The sequence below is a fragment of the Protopterus annectens genome, chromosome 7.part0 (assembly GCF_019279795.1).
Source record: "Protopterus annectens isolate FY-2018-M chromosome 7.part0, PAN1.0, whole genome shotgun sequence".
NCBI classification, from domain to species: domain Eukaryota; kingdom Metazoa; phylum Chordata; order Ceratodontiformes; family Protopteridae; genus Protopterus; species Protopterus annectens.
This window is the reverse complement of record NC_056739.1, coordinates 1,762,253,238-1,762,274,248: the sequence shown is the minus strand read 5'-3', so window position 1 is coordinate 1,762,274,248 and position 21,011 is coordinate 1,762,253,238.

The following is a 21,011-nucleotide window of genomic DNA, read 5'->3' as shown; positions in this document are numbered from 1 at the left end:
TATGCTGTTTTTAATAGCTTATTCTGTGTTTATCATTTGAGATAAACATGCCATATTGTGAGTTTAATGAATGCATTTGCTAGCAAATATATAAAACCTACTTTTTATATTTCAATGCTCTTCTTACAGAGACAAGAAACCCAGCCAGGTGTCACCTGAATCATACAACCAGTATTATTTTGCATACAGTTCTGCACACTGAAAGCAATATTTATTGCTAAAGGAGCTTTTCAACAGACTGAAAGCTCACACTGTTTATAATTGGTATTATGTTTTGGTTTAAAAATTTAAGAAAGAGAAGATACATTTCCAGATGACATTTACACATCCGTAAAACATCTGTTCATATTTTATGTTTACTATTACTGGTAGAAATGAATAAAAGCCTTCTTTAAATATTTGATTGGCATTAAGAATTCTAACTAAGAAAAATAAAATATCAAATACAAAAAATATTGCAATATAAACGTTACCCGACAGAAGTATTTAAAGTAAAATATCTTGTGCAATTAAAAAGGAAGTACCAAAAAGGCAAGAATAGTAAATATCTGTGTTATGAACCAGACCTAGTCTTACATTAACAAAAGATAAGATTCCACCTTGGCTGTAGTCAACTTTAGCTGCTGTATTTTAACTTGTGGAGATAAAACAAGAGACTCAAAATTAACAGCAGATGTAGAGGGAGACAGATTCCAGAACATAAGGGCAGTGTTCACATTGCAGTGTGCCTACAGATAAGATTTTAGATCTAGCTTGTGGAGAGTGCTGCATATATTAACATTTTGCAGCTTCTCAAGGGCCTAAACTGTTTAAAAGATGAAAATGGAGCTGAATAGCAGCATAAGGTCAAGAAACCATCTAGACCATCAGCAGTCAAAGCTAAAATTAATTGAAGTAAAAAAATATTACTTGAGTTCCAGTGAGAACTATACCAGTATGAGTTCATGTGACTAGAGGCAACATATTAATGAAATGTGCAGATATTCTCAGCAGCACTGTATGTTGATTGCAAAATACGTACGAAAGTACGATAGACTGGATTCTAACTAATAAAGATGCTAATAACTACACCACCGGTACCCTCCCCAACAGCCTTAGAGACCACCTTGTCACTTATATTATAAAACACAAACTCTGCTCTTCATACCCACCCCTATATAAACTTATTAGAAACAAGAAAAAATTCAACCTAGAATTATTTCTAGCGGAACTAAAATCCTGTAACTGGTCTATTCTTTCTTCTCTTCCCCTAGCCGAGAGTGTCTCATACTTCAATGACACTTTCCTAAATATCCTCGACTCCCATGCCCCAAATAGGCTTGTTAGAACCAAAGACCGTATAGCTCCCTGGCTAACAAAAGAAACCAAAACAAAAATTAAACTCCATGACCAAGCCTGGAACAAATGGAGAGCTACTAAAACTCCCCTAGATCGCATCAAATTCCAGCAGCTACGAAACTCCACAAAAACTGATGTTACTCGAGATAAAAAACAGTATTACTGCCACCTTCAGGATAAACATCAGTCTAACCCAAAAAAGTTTTGGGCTGGATTTAACAATCTTCTTCACCCTGGTAAATCTTCTACCCCAATACCAGAGAAACTCACAAGTAAAAAACCAGAAGAAATAGCCAATGCCTTTAACATTTTCTTTACAGAGACCATCCAGTCCCTAGCCAACCATCTACCCACTTCCTCTCCATCCTCAACTATTCCTCAAGACTTACCCCCTTGCTCCTTTAACCTTCATACAGTATCCACCTCATATATCCGTACCCTAATAAAAAAACTAAAACCGTCCTCCCTTGCTGCCGATCGTCTCCCTGCAGAATACCTCCAACTAGCCTCTGATGTCATTGCCTATCCCATATCAATCTTGATCAACAGATCCATTACAGAGGCCAACATCCCCTCTATTTGGAAAATATCGTACATCATTCCATTACATAAAGGAGGCCCTTCCACTGAAACTTCCAATTACAGGCCGATTGCTATACTATCTCCAATAGCTAAAATTCTGGAAAGGTGTGTTCACAAACAACTCCTACACTACCTTACCATCAATAATCTATTGTCTAGTACCCAGCATGGTTTTCGCCCCCACCATAGTACTACCACTGCCCTCCTCTCCTTTGTCGACTCAGTAAATTGCAACCGTAACAAAAAACTTATATCCTCTGCACTCTTTCTTGATCTATCAAAAGCTTTCGACATGGTCAACCATCAACTATTACTCCAAACTCTTCGTACCCTCCATCTGGACAAGTTAGGCCTAAACTGGTTCAAGGATTACCTTTCTTGCCGACAACAAGCAGTCCAGTGGAAAAATAGTTTATCTCAACTACTCCCTAACAACATAGGTGTCCCCCAAGGCTCCATACTTGGTCCCCTTCTTTTCTCTGTCTTTATAAATGACCTTCACACTTTCATCCCCAGCTCCACCTGCATCCAATACATGAGCGACTCTACCTTGATCTGCTCTGATCTCTCTCTCCAGAAACTGCAAGTAGCCACCCAACAATGTTTTGCCAAAGTTGAAAAAAGACTCTCTGACCTGAAACTCATTCTCAACCCAAATAAAACCAAGTTACTTTTATTCTTCCCCTCGTCTACCACCTCCTTAACCCAAACAGCACAACCGTCTAATCCCAGCTCCTTCTTTGTGGAATCCTCTAATGGAACCATCATAGAGCCCGTCTCCCACACCAAGTTATTAGGTGTCACTATTGACTACAAGCTCAAATTCGATCTCCATACTTCCCAAACCATTAAATCTGTCAACAAGAAACTAGGTTCAATGTACAGAATCAGGAACTTTCTTACTCCACATGCAAAATTAACCATTGCCCGTACGCATCTTCTTTCCACGTTACTATATGCCTCCCCAGTGTTTTCCTTCCTGAATAAACGTGAGCTCAATAACCTTTCTACCACCTACCACCATATAGCCAAATTCATAACAGGCTCACCTTATCGAACACACCATTGCTATAACCTCAAGAAACTCGGCTGGCTAGAACTGCCTAATCTTCTTAAAATTAATCAACTCACGGAAGCCTTTAAAATAATTCATCAACCTGACAAAACCCCCTCACTCTCCAATATCCTAACCCCTTATACCAACCTCAGTTCCCTGCGTTCATCAAATAGTAATCAAGTATTAACCATCAGATCTAACAACATAGGTGGTGACGCTCTCTATGCTAACTCTATTGGAAAGCTATGGAATTCTCTTCCCAATAACCTTAGACTTATGACATCACTCACCACATTCAAAAATAATCTTAGAGAATATTTTAAGTCCCACTGGTTATGCCCCTGTCCAACCCCAGATTAACACCTTCTGCCTTACTTTACCCTACTTTCTACTCTCTCTCTACTATCAACCAGGTTTATCTCCTCTGTATCTACCTTTCTGATCTATTCAACCTAGGATTTCTCTTTACTAGCATATATATTATGTTTATTTTACTGTTTCTTATCCTTTGCAATCTAAGATTATACCAAAGATTTTCTCACTACAAATATGTATATAAGGTTTTTTACTGTTTTGTTATATATTATAATGTAAGATTTCCATAAAATTGTAATGCTATACTGTTCACATGGATGGGAGCTTTTCTCCCCGGGCCTCTACTGAAAAAGGATATGTATCCAGCTAGACTAGCCCGGTCAACAAATGTAAAATAAATAAAATAAAATAAATAAATAAAATAAAAGACAAGACATAATAATCGATTAAACAAGATATGTGCCAGTAAGCAGTACAACAGAACCACCTAATTCCAGAGTAGTAAATAGTAAAGGATTAGTTGCTTCATGAGCAGGCCTTGTTGACATGTGTGCTCTTTCAGTTGTTTTTATGAAGCACATGATAAAACTGTAGTGCTCATGATGACAATACGATACAGAAGCAAATCCTTCTCTAATGTCCCAGGACCATGGTCATTTGCTTTAGCTTCAAGTGATGCCTTGTAACCTGTATGAAGGAAGTAGTACACCTGCTATACCAAGGTTCAGCCAAGGTGAGCTTCAGATCCTGTTTTTAGTGTTTTTCTTAGAACATGCAATGGGGAGGACTACAGTGATGATGGTGTTAATAATCCTCTATTAAATCATTGTGTAAAATGTTCTGACACCAGCAGGGTGTCCATGAGCTAATGGCAGATATAATGTCATTGACACCTCATACTCCGTAGCAAAGTCTGAAGTATTAGCTGTGGAGATAGCTATGGAGATGGTATCATAACAAGCATATCAACCATCAACCAAAATAACCTATCAGAAGCTGTAGATGGCATCTGCACTGACAAATCGCTAAGGACTACATTATAGTCATATCATTATGCCAATCTCAGATCATGAAAATGTTACATTGGAAACTGTTAACATTTGCCCAAGTAAAGGATGCCTTCTTAAAGGGTATCTGAAAGGTGGACTTAGCATAATTTGTGGCCACCTGCAATAACAGCATAAAAGGTAGCTGCTCTAATTGCCATGCTTCCTTGTAATTCTTAGAGAGAGCTACTAAAATTACTTTTTTCAGTGTAGGGGCATATGAAATCCTATGCCTGCAAGACTTTCAGCACAGTGATCTATCTGTTATTGAAACAGTCATAAAGAAACAGCACAGTATGCTACAGACATGCAGCACAAAACTGAGGAATTGTCAGTTAGGGTGACACAAGCTGGTGTGTTAAATGCCTGCATCATATTTGTGACATCGTCATTGAGATCTCCAGTATAAAGAACATGATCCCCTGCAAGATGGCCATCTTAAAACAAGCTTACCATGTAAGATGTTGTCTAGGACTTAATGGAATATATCACTTTTTTTTTATAACGGAAAGATAAAGCACTCATACTGACTGTTGTCCTCCTACATCAAGGTTGGGAGATTCTCTAAAATTACTTAGAACGGCTTGTGCAAGAAGGAATTAGCAGAACAACAGCCAAACCTATTTACCTTATATTAATGGTGTGTTCATTTTAACAATATGTCATTGAGGCATCACATCTATAGCACGACATTTTGTGAGTGTTCTATAAACTATGTCAAATTGTTTGAAGTGTCCTCCCCACTATCAGCCTCCAAACTGAGTGCAGGAGTTGGGACTGCCCACTGAAGCCATTGTCTTGTCCTATGTTTTCAGCACCTTATGATCCAAGGCAGCGCAATGCTTAACACCCAGTTTTCTTTTGTCACAGATGTCTCTACCAGACTGGTTCTGTGCTATGCCTGTATAGGAAAGTTTGAAATAATTTTATAATGATAGTAATCATAAAGTTTGTTCTCATAAGTGATGGATTACCTGTAAATTATGAGCTCATCAGCCTTAACCCATGCATTTCTTTTGTACTTTAATATTATTTACTTGCTTTTATATAGTGAGATACATTTGGACATTCATGATGACATTAATTCATGAAGATACATGTAGAACAATAGGCTGACACACGGTCAAAGAATAGTGTAATATAATCATATTGTGTAATAGCTAATCACAAACTGATGCCAAAGTGGTTCCCTATTAGATGCATTTTGTGGAAATTTGAAATTCATGATCATAGTATCATTTTAGAAAGGAAAAAAATGTCACTCTCCATGCCTCATTTGCAAGCTACAGAGCACACGCCATCCTATCTCTAATGCCTTATAAAATAAATGAGATGTCAGAAACACACCAAACAATACACACAATGTGTGCAGAAAATATGGATACATTAAGTAGGATTATAAAGGGTGGGATACAAAGCCACTAGCAAAACCGTATGTTACTGGGCAATAAAAGAGAACACTTGACTGAGCGTAACTTGTGTCTATGAATACAAACATAAGTTACACTCAGTCCAGTGTTCCTGATTATCACTGCTGAAAGACGTTTAGCCCTAACAGATTAATGTTTCCTAAAAGGGTAATTAAATGAGTTGAAAACAACAAATAGGTTCATACTGGGGCTTGCTCACTAATGTACTGTAAATGGGTAGAAATGAACATAACTCCAAAATCAGCAGTTATTTTATAGTGAAGTTCATCATAGTAAGATTTCTGAGGTTGTCAGTGTAGACAGTTTCTTACAAATGCAAAATAGTATAGCTGGGTTAGGTTAAGCACTCTGCTTTCTTACAGTATAACTTAATTATTGGATTGGACTGTAAAGAGGACTTTAATTGCCATAATAGGACATTTTGCCATTTTTCATGTTTTCTTTCAGCCTGGTACCACTATCGGCTATTGTGCCTCAGTGTTTTGTAGTAGTTGGAGGAAAGCTAACAAATATTTATTCCAAATTGTTAGTATATTTCCTTGTTTTGGTTTAACAACAGGTGCCTCATTTGTCAATAATGGAGGACACTATGACAATGTTATGACAGCAGCTTATGTGTACAACTACACGTCCGCCACAACACTTCACCTGTCATGTAACAACATTATTTCAGTACAGTGATCTCCATTATCACCAGGTATTGGACACAAAGAATAAGTTCACATCCTAAGGGGGGAAAGAGTTCACCTGTACACATTGCTTACCAGTTTCTCAAGTCTAATAACCAACTTAAATTGACTTTAGAAGAGGTAGCTCTGTTTGACTGCTGTTTTCCTGTCTTACTGACCTGGAGTTTCTGGACAGTTACAGTGCCGGACACTTAGTGACAGCTGAGCATTGTCAGTGTCTGAGACTCACTATCAGCTGGACATTCCCAGTGCCTGAGACTCGCTATCAGCTGAGCATTCCCAGTGCCTGACATTCACTATCAGCTGGACATTCCCAGTGCCTGAGACTCACTATCAGCTGGGCATTCCCAGTGCCTGAAACTCAGTAACACTGCCTACAGGGAAGAAATTATCAAAAGGTGTCTGCGGTTCTGATTAATATCAACTGGGAGAATTCAAAGTAAAAATTCTTCTTCTTCTTCAATAAGTTCATTAGTAAATCTTAAAGAATAACCAAATACAGTGTTGGTAAAAAACTAAGTAAGCAGCATGTCCATAACATGTGTATGATGTCAGCTGAGTTGCCACACATATTAAAGGCCTAGTTCCTCTTATGGATAGGTTTATTAATAGACACTACTTTGGAGCAAGCAGTGTGTGCCATATTTTAAGCCATAATGAGTTTATTAAGACAATGGAGGCATAGCAGTGGACCAGAGAACAGCCACATTAGAAGAACCCAACAGTAAGAAAGCACATTTTACACATAAGACAATGTTACTGATCTTAGGAGGATAAAAGACAACATAAACCTTATTGTGGAGACAACCTACTTGAAAGGGTTGCCTTACAGTGTTCAGACATTTTGTTAACACTTCATTGCTTCTATACTATTTTGCTTTTTAAAGTTTGCATTAGAATGCATACTCTGGTGTTCACACTTTCTAGTGCAGAATAGCAGAATGCCACACTTCCGTTATTTATATATATATATATATATATATATATATATATATATATATATATATATATAAATACACACACACACACACACACACACACACACACACACACACACACACACACACACACACACACACACAGTAGAGAGTCAATTATCTGAACTAATTGGGATCTAGAGTAGTTTGGATAATCATACTGTTCGGATAATCAAACATGTAACTGAAGTGGATAAAAAACTTCTAAAATCTTGTTTTTTTCTGCATGTAGGAATACACTTTTCCACCATGCAGCAATTCCAGTGGACAATAAAGAATATTTTTCACACAAGAACATGCTTAAGCGAATATGTATAATGTTTACATATTTAGACTTTATGATTTTTCCTACCTGAAAACTTTGGAAGGCTGTTTCAGATAACTGACATTTTGGATAATTGATGCTCGGATAATCGACTGTCTACTGTGTGTGTGTGTGTGTGTGGGTGTGTATATATATATATATATATATATATATATATATATATATATATATATATACACACATATATATTTATAGCTATGATTTTATTTAAACCATTGAATGACCCAAATGTCACATTGAAAATGCAGAAATTGAAAAACAACTATGCATCCATCAGGAAATAACCTTGGAGGATGAAAGTGTAAACCAGAAATAAACAAAGAAAACATATTTTTTGTATAGGGGCAATCCCCTTGCATCTCCCTTGTGGGGGTTGTCCTCTGATAATTTGCACGCATATATATAGATTTTATATATATATATATATATATATATATATATATATATATATATATATATATATATATAAATATCTATATGTATATATATATATATATATATACATACTAGCTCTGAGACTGCACAATATTGGGCAATAGCCCAATAATTGTCTGATCTCACACACATGTCAACATCTGCTTAGTTGACCAAAATCAGTTAACAAAAAAGATATTGACCAAAACAATATTCAACAAAAGTAATGTCTCTGTTATAAACATAATAAATATATGTACTTGTAACATAGCAAGGTGAGCCCATTGTATGATGCTTGAGATGTACCACAGCCAGTACTAGCAGGGAGATGAATGTAGTATTTGGTAGGGTGGTTATAGCTAGTATATGTTTAAATGCACAGGAAGGAAGTAATGATCAGTACATCTAAGAAATGTTACCTGCATCACATGTAGGGGGGGGATTCAGTAATTCTCCATGTAGGACGAATGAAGTCCTACTCAGAGACTGCCGTCTAAGAGTTAGACGTCAGCGCGTCATGCATATGCATGAGGACATGCTGACTCAACTCCCAGGCTAACACAGAGCATGTAGGAGTGCAGGGGGCATGTCAGACTGCTGAGCAGTCCAAATATCCACGCCCCTGCAAGTGCCTAACTCTGCAAATGTCAGCAGATATGAGTGAGTCCGCTCAAATGTGTATACCCCCAACACTACACTCCCCCACATTCAAAAGCCCTGTACAAATGAAATAAAATGTAAAACAATTTTTTTTTAATTCATCATATAGCTGCCCGTATTTGCGCGGGTGTGCCCATTGCTTAGCTACAGTTAGCAGTTTAGACGTCGAAGAGGATAATAAACCACTTATATGCAAATTAAGCCAAATAGCAATAGTGTAGTGGTAGAGCCTTCGCACAAAGAGGAGGCATTCTCGGTTCGAGCTCCACCACTCCCCTTTCCATTTTCTGTAGGAAATCCGTGCATAAAAATAATTCCTGACATTTACCTTTTAAATTATATTAAAATGCATCAAAATGGCCTATGCAGTAGTGAACGATATTTTAAATATATATAAGAAAGTGAAACGGTCATGCATGATAATGAATGCATAAGTAACCTATCTTAAGCAATGTGAAGCACTGCTAAGCAACGTTTACCAGTATTAAGCACATTTAAGAATAATTGCCCATAGCTAAGCACTGCTTTAACTAGCGCAATAGCTTTGCGCGGAGCTGCGCATTGCGCCAACTAGCGAAAACCAAACATGTTTGCGTGGATGTGCGCACCGCTCTAACTAGCACAACGTCGGGCAATGTAGAGCAATGTAGAGCAACATTGAGCAATGTTGGGCAAAGTTGAGCAAAGTCGGCTAAACACATCCACACTCCCTACCGGTCAGGCCAGTAGTAAAATAAAAAAGCAATGACAGGTCTCGAACCTGGGATAGTGTGCACCATAATCACAGTACTGATCCACTAAGCCATGACAGCATTTGATGTTCATGGACTGTCAACACCCATATTCATATGAATCAAAGTTTACCCAGTGCTAAGCAGGTGTGCACTCAGCTGAGAACTTTCAAATCCGGCCAATCACAAATAAGTGCGGGAAATGAGGCATATTTAAGCTCCATAGGCGGGTATACTCACCATAACTGGTTGTAGCTCCCATCTGCAGGCAGGAATGGCTGGTGTCAGAGAGGGATCTCGCTTCCGAGCGCAACGGTGGGGCTTTGAGGAGTCAAAAGTAATGGTTTGGATCCTCGTCCATCATCATGATGCTAGACTCCTGCAGGGCCAGTTCCAGGGCATGGAATACAAAACGGAGGCCTGGAACCATCTCACACATGAACTCACCAGTGCCACAGGCATCCCTCGGACTGGGGAGCAGGTTAGACTTCACCATGCAGACCTGAAGAGATGCAAGCAGGACCAACTGAACAAATGGATACAGGAGGCCCGTGGGATGCAGAGTGCCCCACTACTGAGTAGGTAGCCATGGACTGAAGTATGTAAAAATTGCCAGTGTAGTCGATAGTATGGATAGGTATATGTCTCAATATCACTTCATTTACTTCACAGCTGCAGGTGTCCATGCTGCGAATCAGCAAGCCTATGCAGATAGGCTGCTAAGGCTGCGCCACCAGGCAGGTTAGTAATTTTCTGCATGTACTGTTATATAAAATAAGAGAGAGAGAGCCTGACTAAAAGGGTCTTAGCCCAACAATAAAGGTATAATAAGGCTTGAATAACCTCTCTGCATGAACTGTTATGTAAAATAAGTGAGAGAGCCTGAAAAAGAGTGTTGTAACCCATTAATAAAGGTATAATAAGTCCTGAATGAATTCTCTGCATGTATTGTTATACAGAATAAGTGAGAGAGCCTGAAAAAGAGTGTTGTAAACTGTAAATGAAGGTATAATACATCCTGAATAAGATGGCTGCATGCACTGTTGAGAGAGCCACTAGAAAAGTGTGTAATGTAATTAATAAAGGTATAACACCTGTATTGTGTCTGTGTCACTTTCTATTAAATGTTGATGTACTCTTGCAGTATAGAAATAGTAGTGTTGTATTAAGCGCTGTCAACCCACACTTGGGTAGGTCCATAGAAAGAGGATGAAGGGAGTGCCAATATCTCTTAAACATATATACAGTCCTCAACTGTAGTTTCTAGGCTGGCATGTATAGGTAAATCTGGCACATGAGTAGCTTGTAATTGCGTGCACTGGAAATGTCAGTGTGCTGCTAAAAATGTAGGGGGCTGTTAAAATTTAACTGGTAATGTCACCTGAACACATCCAGATATATAGACATATGAATATAAATAAAATATATAAATACGTAGCGGTAACATCTGCATCCTGGACAGTTTGTTTATTAGATACAGGTCAGGTACATAATGAACTAGCAAAACACATCCCACAACGTACTGGACATTGCCTAGTGTAATAATATATGTAGTGGATATATACCTGCAGTCAATAGGAATGTAGTGTAAACTATAAGTTCATATAAGCTGTTAATGGAGGTATGTTTTTACACCCTACTGTATGTGCATAAACAATGCAATTCCACACGTCAATGGGTATGTGTAATCTCAAAACATTTGTTGGGACATATGTCCTATTGGTTTATAAATATCTGCATAACTTTGATGCATGTGCCCTGTTCAAACACCACAATCTTGGTGGCCTGTTGCCACCAATCATTCCTGCATGCTATTGGAATGTCCACTGTCATTCAGTATATGCATGTGTTATGCTTGCTGTTCAACTGTTGGAACTGAGGTGTGTTAGGTTAATGGGAATATTACTGCATGCTGTTACAACTAATTTGGAATGCTGTTGGCTATATTGTCATTAAATACACCTAAACACAGAATGTATGGGAATGCCAGTCCCAGCGGACTCACCTGTCCCACCTCAGCTGGCGATGGCACCTGGCACCAGCAGGTCCGGTGCCCAGCCCGGGACCTCCTCCTCCATTGGCCCTGTGCCACCTTTGGGTGGAAGTGCTGCAGGGGATGGGGCTCATCCCCCTGTGCAAGCGTGGCCGGAGGAGGGACACCTGTCACCCTCTGAATGGTCCGGGCTATGGTGCGTAGGGAGATCCAGCGTTCAGTCGCTGATCCCCTACGTCAGCTCGAGGCAAGAGTGGCATGACTCATGGGTAAGCCTGCCCCTCCTACGCAGCCCCCAAAACAGCCACCCTCTGGGCTGTGAAGGTGCAGTGGTGACTGCCCATGGGTGGGGATCTCAGTTCCACTGTTACAATCTGTGGGCTCATGGGCTTGCGATTTCCAAACATCCTTCCCCGTCAATTGCGTTCACCCACCCCATGTGTCATATTCCACCCCTGTATGCATCTTGTTTGTCTTGTCTGTTTACCTCCCCATCCTACCTCCCAAAACATACCCACTTCCCCTACCCCACATTCCACTCTCACCTGAAAAAAAAAATGGGCAATCTGCTCCCACAAAAAAATTACGCCCCATACATAGCTGCCCATTTTGCACAAATGTCCGCTGGACACAGAAACTGAAAATCAATTGGCAGTACAACATACTTCGTTGTCCTCACCCCTCTCTCAGGGGTGGAAGGTTTCAAAATTCCCTCCAAATTACTAGTATATGCACAACTGTTGCTGTTAAAGAAATGGGCAGCTATGGACCCTCCCTACACCTGTCCTGCATATCCCGAGCTGTTTTCCCTACTGTCTTTCTCTCTTTGTGCCCCTTTTTCACCACTTTCCTATTTCCCCATTTTCGTTTCTTTTAAAGAAATGGGCACGGGGGTTAGCGGAAGTAAGCACTTTTAAGCAGTAGTAAGTGGGTTTGAGCAAGTGTGTGCATGTGTGCGCTTACAACTGCTTAAAAGTGCCTTAGTCACCCTGCATATGAGGGGCCTTGTTCTGCTCAGCAGCAAAATAAAACACCACTGTCAGTCTCAAACCCTGGACCTTAGACACACAAGACTGCATGAAGTACCACTAGGCCACAGTAGATATACAGCAGGATGTTGCTGAAATACATATATCATGCATCAGAATGTGTGAATGTAAAGGAAAGATTGGAATGCCATAACACAAAACCTGTTCTGTAGAACTTTACCAGCAGTTGTTGTGGAATTGCATTACATGACTGTGATAACAGAACCAGACATTCTAGCAGTAAATACTGTTACAGCAACACTTCACAACCCCCACACAGTATCACATCAGGACAATCCCCACCCAAATGTACAAAATACCAGTGTGTTCAAGGTACAGCAAGGATGTAGGTAGATATACTCAGTACTGGAATTGTCCAGTTTCATGAGCATCCTGTGATAATGTCAACAAAATAAAAAGCACAAACAGTGCAGAAGTGAGTACATTAATATCCACCGTATAGCTGTTCCCAAACAGTTCATGTGCCAAATGAAAACATGGCAATAACTACATATGTATGGCAGCTAATTGTAGAAGTTGTAAAGAAACTCCATACTCCCACGTAACTTGTGTTAGCATTTCTAGGGGTGAGTACAATTCTACACTGTCAACTGTATACTGGAAGAAGCAACATTCCGGTCTGAGTACAACATACGAATAACTGGCTGCACCCTTAGCAACAGTTAGAAGACGTATACCAACCTTCTGACTTACACAACGGTGTCTACAGCAAACAAGCATGGTCCCCACTCTGGAATTCTGAAAGGGCTACTCCTACCTGACCTAGCAATTTATAGCTCTGGGTTGCTATGACAGTGAGTACTGCAAGTACCACACAGCAGGCTGCATGCAATTGCCAAATGGTGGCCACCAATTGGTACAAAGGCCATCACATGCAAATGTGCAGATACCTATAAAAGCAGTCTGTACTTGCTGTCCACACATGCAATCATTCCATTGCAGGTATGAAGGGAGAGAGGAGAGAGAGAGAGAGAGAAAGAAAAGAAAAAGTGATGTAAAGTAAAGAAATATAACAAAAAGAATATATTGAAAATAAATCAGTGTATACTGACAAAAGAAGTTATACTGAAAAAATATATTGAAAAGAAACTATATTGAAAAACATTTATTGAAATAAAATATATTGAAAGAATATTTGAAAGAAATATTTATAGAAAAAAAACTGAAAAAAAATATATTGAAAAAATATATTGAAAGAAAATATTTAGAAAAAAATATATTGAAAAAATATTGAAAATCAATATATTCTGAAATAAAAATCTGTTTAAAAAAAACTTGAACAGTAAAAGAGATATTGAAATCAAAACGTATATTGGGAGAAAAAGTATACCAGGATATACAGCAACAGATATGAACACATACAAAGGAAAGGTATGTAACAGCTATGTATATACTGGAATGTAGTAGATGTTTATGAAGAGTACTCTATATAGTTTGAATCATCCATATGTGGCAGCGGTACATATCGATGTACAGATGCCCTGCATAACCACTGGCATGGGGAAATGAGTGTGTTGCTGTGTGTGTAGTGGGATGTAACAGTGACATATGTAGTTCAGCATTAAATATCAAACATCTGATCCATGTTATCTGTGTTCTGTACAGTAGTGTGTACAATGTCTGTTTGGGGTAGTAGCCCATACGGTTATGCAAACATGGATGTGACAGAGTAACAAATGCATGATAGTCATATTAATATGTAGCGTAGCATTGGCAACAGCTGTACCAGGCTAGTATGCTAATTCAGCATTAGCAGCTATGTATACACCCTCTAATATTACTGTGTGCTCACATGTGACACCTGTTCATGTTGCAGCAAGGCCCAACAGGTCAGCCATGAGGTACATGTACTTACAACAGTGTGGTCCTTGTGTGTGTATGGCACACACATATGGAGAGATCTGTCCGTGTCAGATATATTAGCATCTGTACATGTGCATTGAGCAAGGGACATACTGCAACTGTTTGTGAAAGGTGGATATATATATGTTGTTGAAGGTTGTTATGTGCATATTTCTATGTAGGTTGTAGTGTGTGGCAGACCAGACAGCATACAGTGCTGGTATATGACATGTGGTGGTTAAATGCTGTGGGTATGATTCATCAGGTTTGCAGTGTTGCAGCCAGTGAGGCCTGCTAAACCTACATGGGCTGAGAACACCTTCAATGCATTCTGCACAACACTGTGCAATGTTATGACATAACTGTATCGTCACAACCTTCCCATACTTGATATTCCCACCATGACAGGTAGACTGTATATGTGCCTATATGTATATCTATATGTACAGCAATGGATGTTCATATGTATGTATATATATATATATATATATATATATATATATATATATATATATATACATATACATATATATATATATATATATATATGTAGAGAGAGAGAGAGAGAGACAGAGAGACAGGGTGAGCATTACTGCAACAGATGCCTGATGAAAAAGCCATGGACTCAAGCTCGATGTTGACACTGCATTGGCATCCATCCTTGCAAAGACTCAGTACCCATGAACTACCACATAGGTGGTAGTCTACTTAACACCGAAGGTGTGATAAGAGACCATGGGACACAGGTGGACAGTAGTCTCCCCTTCGATAGTCACAGTGCCACACTAGTCATGTAATCCATCTATGTGGCACATGTCATCATAAAAGGTGTGTCATCCAGGGAAAAATAGGTCAGTGTTCCCCCTACTCCACACACATAAAACCCAGTATAGAGTACAATGCCCCATGTGGTATGTACCTCACAAGACATCTACAGCAAGTGGGAAGGACACAGACATACCTCACAAAGAGTGATACTGGTGTCAAACAGCTGCCCTCTGCAGACCATCCCACAAACCCACAACTAGATTGTGTCGCATACCGCCTACCCAGAGGTGTCCTCTGACTGACATACTAAGCTATATCAAACACAGATTTGTTGGACATGCTCCACGTAAACAGAACACAATCTGTACGAGCTACTCGCTCTAGGGACTCAAACCCTTTGACCACAATAAACAGCACATGCTGGAGGGATAGATTCCTATCTCAGGGACATCCCATACTCTGGAACAAACCAACTATCCATAGCAAACAAAACCCCTAACTAGCAGTCATCATAAATAATCCTGAAGATTGTATGGGAGATAGTGAATACACCCAGGCTATCACCTCAGTGTCTCTGCTTAACTGGGCCACGTTAAATTTAAATACCTGTGTGTCAGAGGCCAGGGTAGCATATGGCTAGAGTTCAGTAGGCCCTAGGGCCACTAGCCTCTTACCCACCTATGAAGTGATACACACCCACATGTACTTGTTGCAATAATCAATATGTGAGGTTGACTGAGTGTGATGGTCAATGTGTTGGTGAATGTGTCAAAGTTTGGTATATGTGTCATAACTTAGAGGGAAACTGTTTCAGTCATGGTATTATGTGTCCTAGCTGTGATCCCAGCAAAAGATGTGTATGCAATTGGTAGGCAGAAAAATCAGTATGCCATACGGTCTGATGTAGTCCCTTGTTGTCAACTGGGGTGTCCCATTGTATGCTAAAGCAGTACATGTATGCTTATTCAGTATTACTGCTGCTGAATCCAACTCCTGTATGAACTGTAGTACTACCTGAAGCTGTATGCCTACACAGCACAGTATGGTGTACGTGCACATTTATTTGAACCACTGTTATGTGTGTTCCCTGTAGTCCTCACAGATTACATACCTCAGGCATAAGGTCTGGTAACTACAGACACATTACTGTAAGGTACGCAGGTAAAGGTCACCTGGGTTGCCATACCTTTGTGTCTGTTATGTATGTCTGCTGTGTGTGTGGGTATGCCTGTACCATGGCCTCGGTCACGTGTGTGTTACAGGATATAATTGTGTATCTAGCAACATGTATAGTCTAGTACAGCAGTATGCTACCTATATTAACGAATGTGCACATATGTTAGGCAGGGGTCCGCCATCAACGACTAGTGTGGTATACTGGTAATACGGTCAGTGAACTTTACATTCATTGCAATGGATTACATATTACATGATGCATTAGCATGATATATACCTCCTGTGGCTAGGTGGTGCATTGTGTCACATACACTGTGCCATGTACTGTTGTATAGTCTTACATACTGCTATAACTTTGTTGCTGTGCAAAACATGGTTTGATATATAGAGTGTGCCAGGCACTGTCAGGCATCTGTGTGTTGAGAACTGATATGTGGTATTGAAAGTGTGTATCTTCTGACAGCCAATAGGTTGCTACATATGGCAGTTAATTTATATCTGTACTTTAGAATGTTACGTGTGCCACATGACTTGCTCACACATATTGTTTAATTGTCTTCTAGGGTAATGTCCCACCATCGTAACCCGGCATATAGCACGGCCAAGGAGGAAGCCATCACAGCAAGCCTGGTGCAGCACTATGCGCTGCTGTTCTCCAGAACCAGCCAGGACCAGCATGAGTGGGCTGCGCTGTGGCAAGATCTTGTCCATAGGGTAAATGAAATAGGCATGCATAACCAGACATATGAGCAGGTACACCATCACTGCAGTGATTTAATTAGACATGTCCGGCAGCATGCGTCTGATATCCACAGTCAACAGGTTGCCACAGGTGGGGGGTAGCCATCCATCTGCCCCTCACCAGAGTGGAGGAGCTGCTCCTGAGCCAGGTGGCGCCTGGCCAATAACAACCGCAACAATTAACATGTATCATCATGGAGGCCGGAGCTACCCTGCAAGTTGACATGGAGCGTGCATGTAACATGGCATAGCTGTAGAATACTGTTACCTCTATTGGTAGAGCATGCTTATGTGAGATGTGTACTGTGTAGTTAGACAATGTGGTGCCTAGTGTTGTGCAATACTAATAATTAGGAATATAATCTGTAGGCCTGTGACTGTCCACTGTTGTACTACTGTAAGATTGCAAACACACAGTAGCAATGCCACAGTTGTTGCCACTGACAAAGTGTTTGATATCCTTGTAGGTCCCTCTGGTGTGACAGCAAGGCAGCAGAGCCATGCTGGTGAGTGTGTTATACCTTTAATATTACTAACTAAATGTGCATGTCATACGTGAGGTGTAGGCTATGTACACGTAACACACCTACAGGTAATGCATGTTGTGCATGTTTGCTGTGAGACTATGCACATCCTAGCAATGTGGGTAGCTGCCTAAAACACATACAATGCACAGAGCATCCCACACAATTGTGGCAACACTGTAGTGGACATCGGATAGGCAGAGTCAATACACATGCACACAGCATACACACCTTTGCCATATGCAGTAAACGTTAACATGCTACACATGGCATATTCAGACACCCGCTGTAAGGTCACACTACAGTATCCCAAACCTCATCCACACAGCACATATAATATACCTGAGAGGTAGATGCCTCACATGTGGCTGTGCAACACTCTTCAAAACAAAACACATTCATGTTAGGCAGTGCCCCCTATTGGGCACCTCACAAACCCATGTAACAACTGGTCATGAAATAGTGGATGTAGCCATGGTACTGCAGTTCAGGTACAGCATGCTATGTGCCGGTCTGGCACACATTATTAGCCTTAAGTGACCACATGATGCTGCATGATGATGGCTCATGGTACTACATACCATCCAGTTACAGTGGCCACAATAATACACATATCATAAATTGCTATGCACCTCAATGTTGTGTGTGTGCAGACATACGCACCTATACGCAATATGCATAGCAATCCCCATTTGTAGAAAGTGACACACATATGTCTTGTAATGCTATGGGGTGTATAGGTCACATGACACACATTGTGTATGTGTGATGTTTCATGTTGCAGTTGTGTGGTAGCATGCCATGTCATGGCTGGAACTGACATGTCCACAATATGTCCTACACTCACCATAACCACTGTACAATGGCTATGTTGAGCAATGGTATTCCATCAGGTATACATGCACCACTCATCCTGTGTGTATACATAGCATGCATGTGCTACACCTGTGTCCACAATCATCCACTAAAGACACAGATGCTCTAATCAGCAATGGATATCTATGTGACACACTGATACACATCCGGCCATGGTATGTATATCTGTGACTGATGGTGCACAGGACACTGCAGGGCTTTTAATACCTGCACAGCAATGTTGTGTCCATGTACAAATTGTGTTCCAAGGTGAGGCCATTCACTGAACAAAACACACATGCATCAAGGCCATGTATACTGTTATTAGCAAGGGCTGTCTACAGTTACACTGCATGCTGCTGAGCAACACACGTACAGCATGCTGTCATGTTTGATATAAATGTTTGGCTTGTGATATTGTACCCCAACATCACACGCTGTTGAGTATGTTCGGATTGCTGGTGGTGTGTGTGTGTGTGTGTGTGTGTGTGTGTGTGTGTGTGTGTGTGTGTGTGTGTGTATGTGTGTGTGTGTGTGTGTGTATGTGTTTCTGTTCTAGTGAGGAGTATATTTGTGTGCATGTGTGCATGTGTCCATGTGTTCATGTGTGCATGTGTGCATGTGTGCATGTGTTCATGTGTGCATGTGTGCATGTTTGCATGACTGCATGTGTGCATGTGTTCATGTGTGCATGTGTTCTTGTGTTCATGTGTTCATGTGTTCATGTGTGCATGTGTGCATGTGTGCATGTGTTCATGTGTGCATGTGTTCATGTGTGCCTGTGTTCATGTGTGCATGTGTTCATGTGTCCATGTGTGCATGTGTTCATGTGTGCATGTGTTCATGTGTACATGTGTGCATGAGTGCTGACATCATGTACAGGTCGTAAAGTGTGTTTCCTGTCTCCCTCTCACAGGTGCTGATTCTGGGCTCGTTCAATGCAGCGGGGAAACTGATGTCACTGAGCATGATAGTGATAATGATGATAGGTGTGTTGAAGCACAGGCATGTTTGCCAGGGTATATCATTAGGCCACCAATCAACACTACACAAGTGTCCACCCCATCCATGCACACAGTAATACTGCCAATACATCCATCTCCAATGCCCTTAGCAGAGGGACAGCATACAGTCAGCATTGGCCAGGACAGTGTGGTATCCATGGCACATGCATCCCGACACAGCAGCCATACCCAGATGTCTGGAAGGGTACCACATAGGCAGATGTTCAGGGGTTCTCATCAGAGCACTGCTGCCCATCATGCCACTGGCAGATGTGCCACAGGTCTAACAACCTCACGCATGTCCCAGGCTGTCATGGAAGCACAGGCATGTATGGAACAGTACACCAGACAGGGAATGAGGGCACAGAAGGCACATAACACCTCCATAATAGACAGTATCCGTGACCTAGCTGGTGCCATCCATAATTACAAAACAACTGTGAACACAAACACAGAAACAAATGCAAAACACTGCACTGGGTAGCAAAAAGGAACACCACCACAGAGAAGATGAAATAATTCCTTTATTCACGAGTCCTGGCACCTCGGCATTTCACCTTCAATGGAACAATTCATCACTCAAAAACCTTCTCCTTAAATACAACAGTAATTAATTCATTAGCCAAACCCCAATTGATCAATTAAACTAATTTATTCAGTTGCACTGCAAACAAACTCATTACATTATTAAAATGCAAAATTCATCTTACAAAAGACTTATTTCAAAATCCATAGTTCCCAGTGCAAACATATTACATGATATCAGCTACATAATGAATAAATAAGTGGATATTTCAAAAACATACAACATGCACAATATACACAAAATATTGAATGAATTTGATATATATTTAACCGCATGATATAAATTTATTAAATATTACAAAAAAAAATCATATCACAATACAAAATCTATTTAGCAATTCACCCTAAGTGCAATGTGTACATGTTTCAGTACTGAAGAATTGAGTTTATAAAGGTATACCCATATCCAAATTCATACCCTTTGGATGTAAAGTATGATAATTAAGAATCATCTTATACTCTAATTTATTGAGCTCAGCTTTGAAATTGCCCTCCTCAAACTGTGGTCTAGCCAAAACGCTGAAAATAAATCCATCAGTATAGCTATTGTGGACACCAATGAAATGGGAGGCAATGGGGCTGTCCAGATTTCCCCTTCTCACGTCTCCTAAATGTTCTAAAATACAAATTTTAATTTTCCTAGTAGTTTGACCAATGTACCATAATGGTTTGGCACAATCACAACCCAAAATATAAACTACCCCATGTGACAAACAATTAAAACTTTCAAAGGCCCGATACTTTTTTCCATTAATTTTCTTTCCATCTAAATTTCTGGCCATGTGACACACAGAACATTTTCCCCACTTTTCCATACCAACATTCAAACCATGCATCGAATATTCTAACTTAAGATTCAACAACTCTTTCAAATTGTTAAATCTTCTGTAAGAAAATGTGACATGCTTGG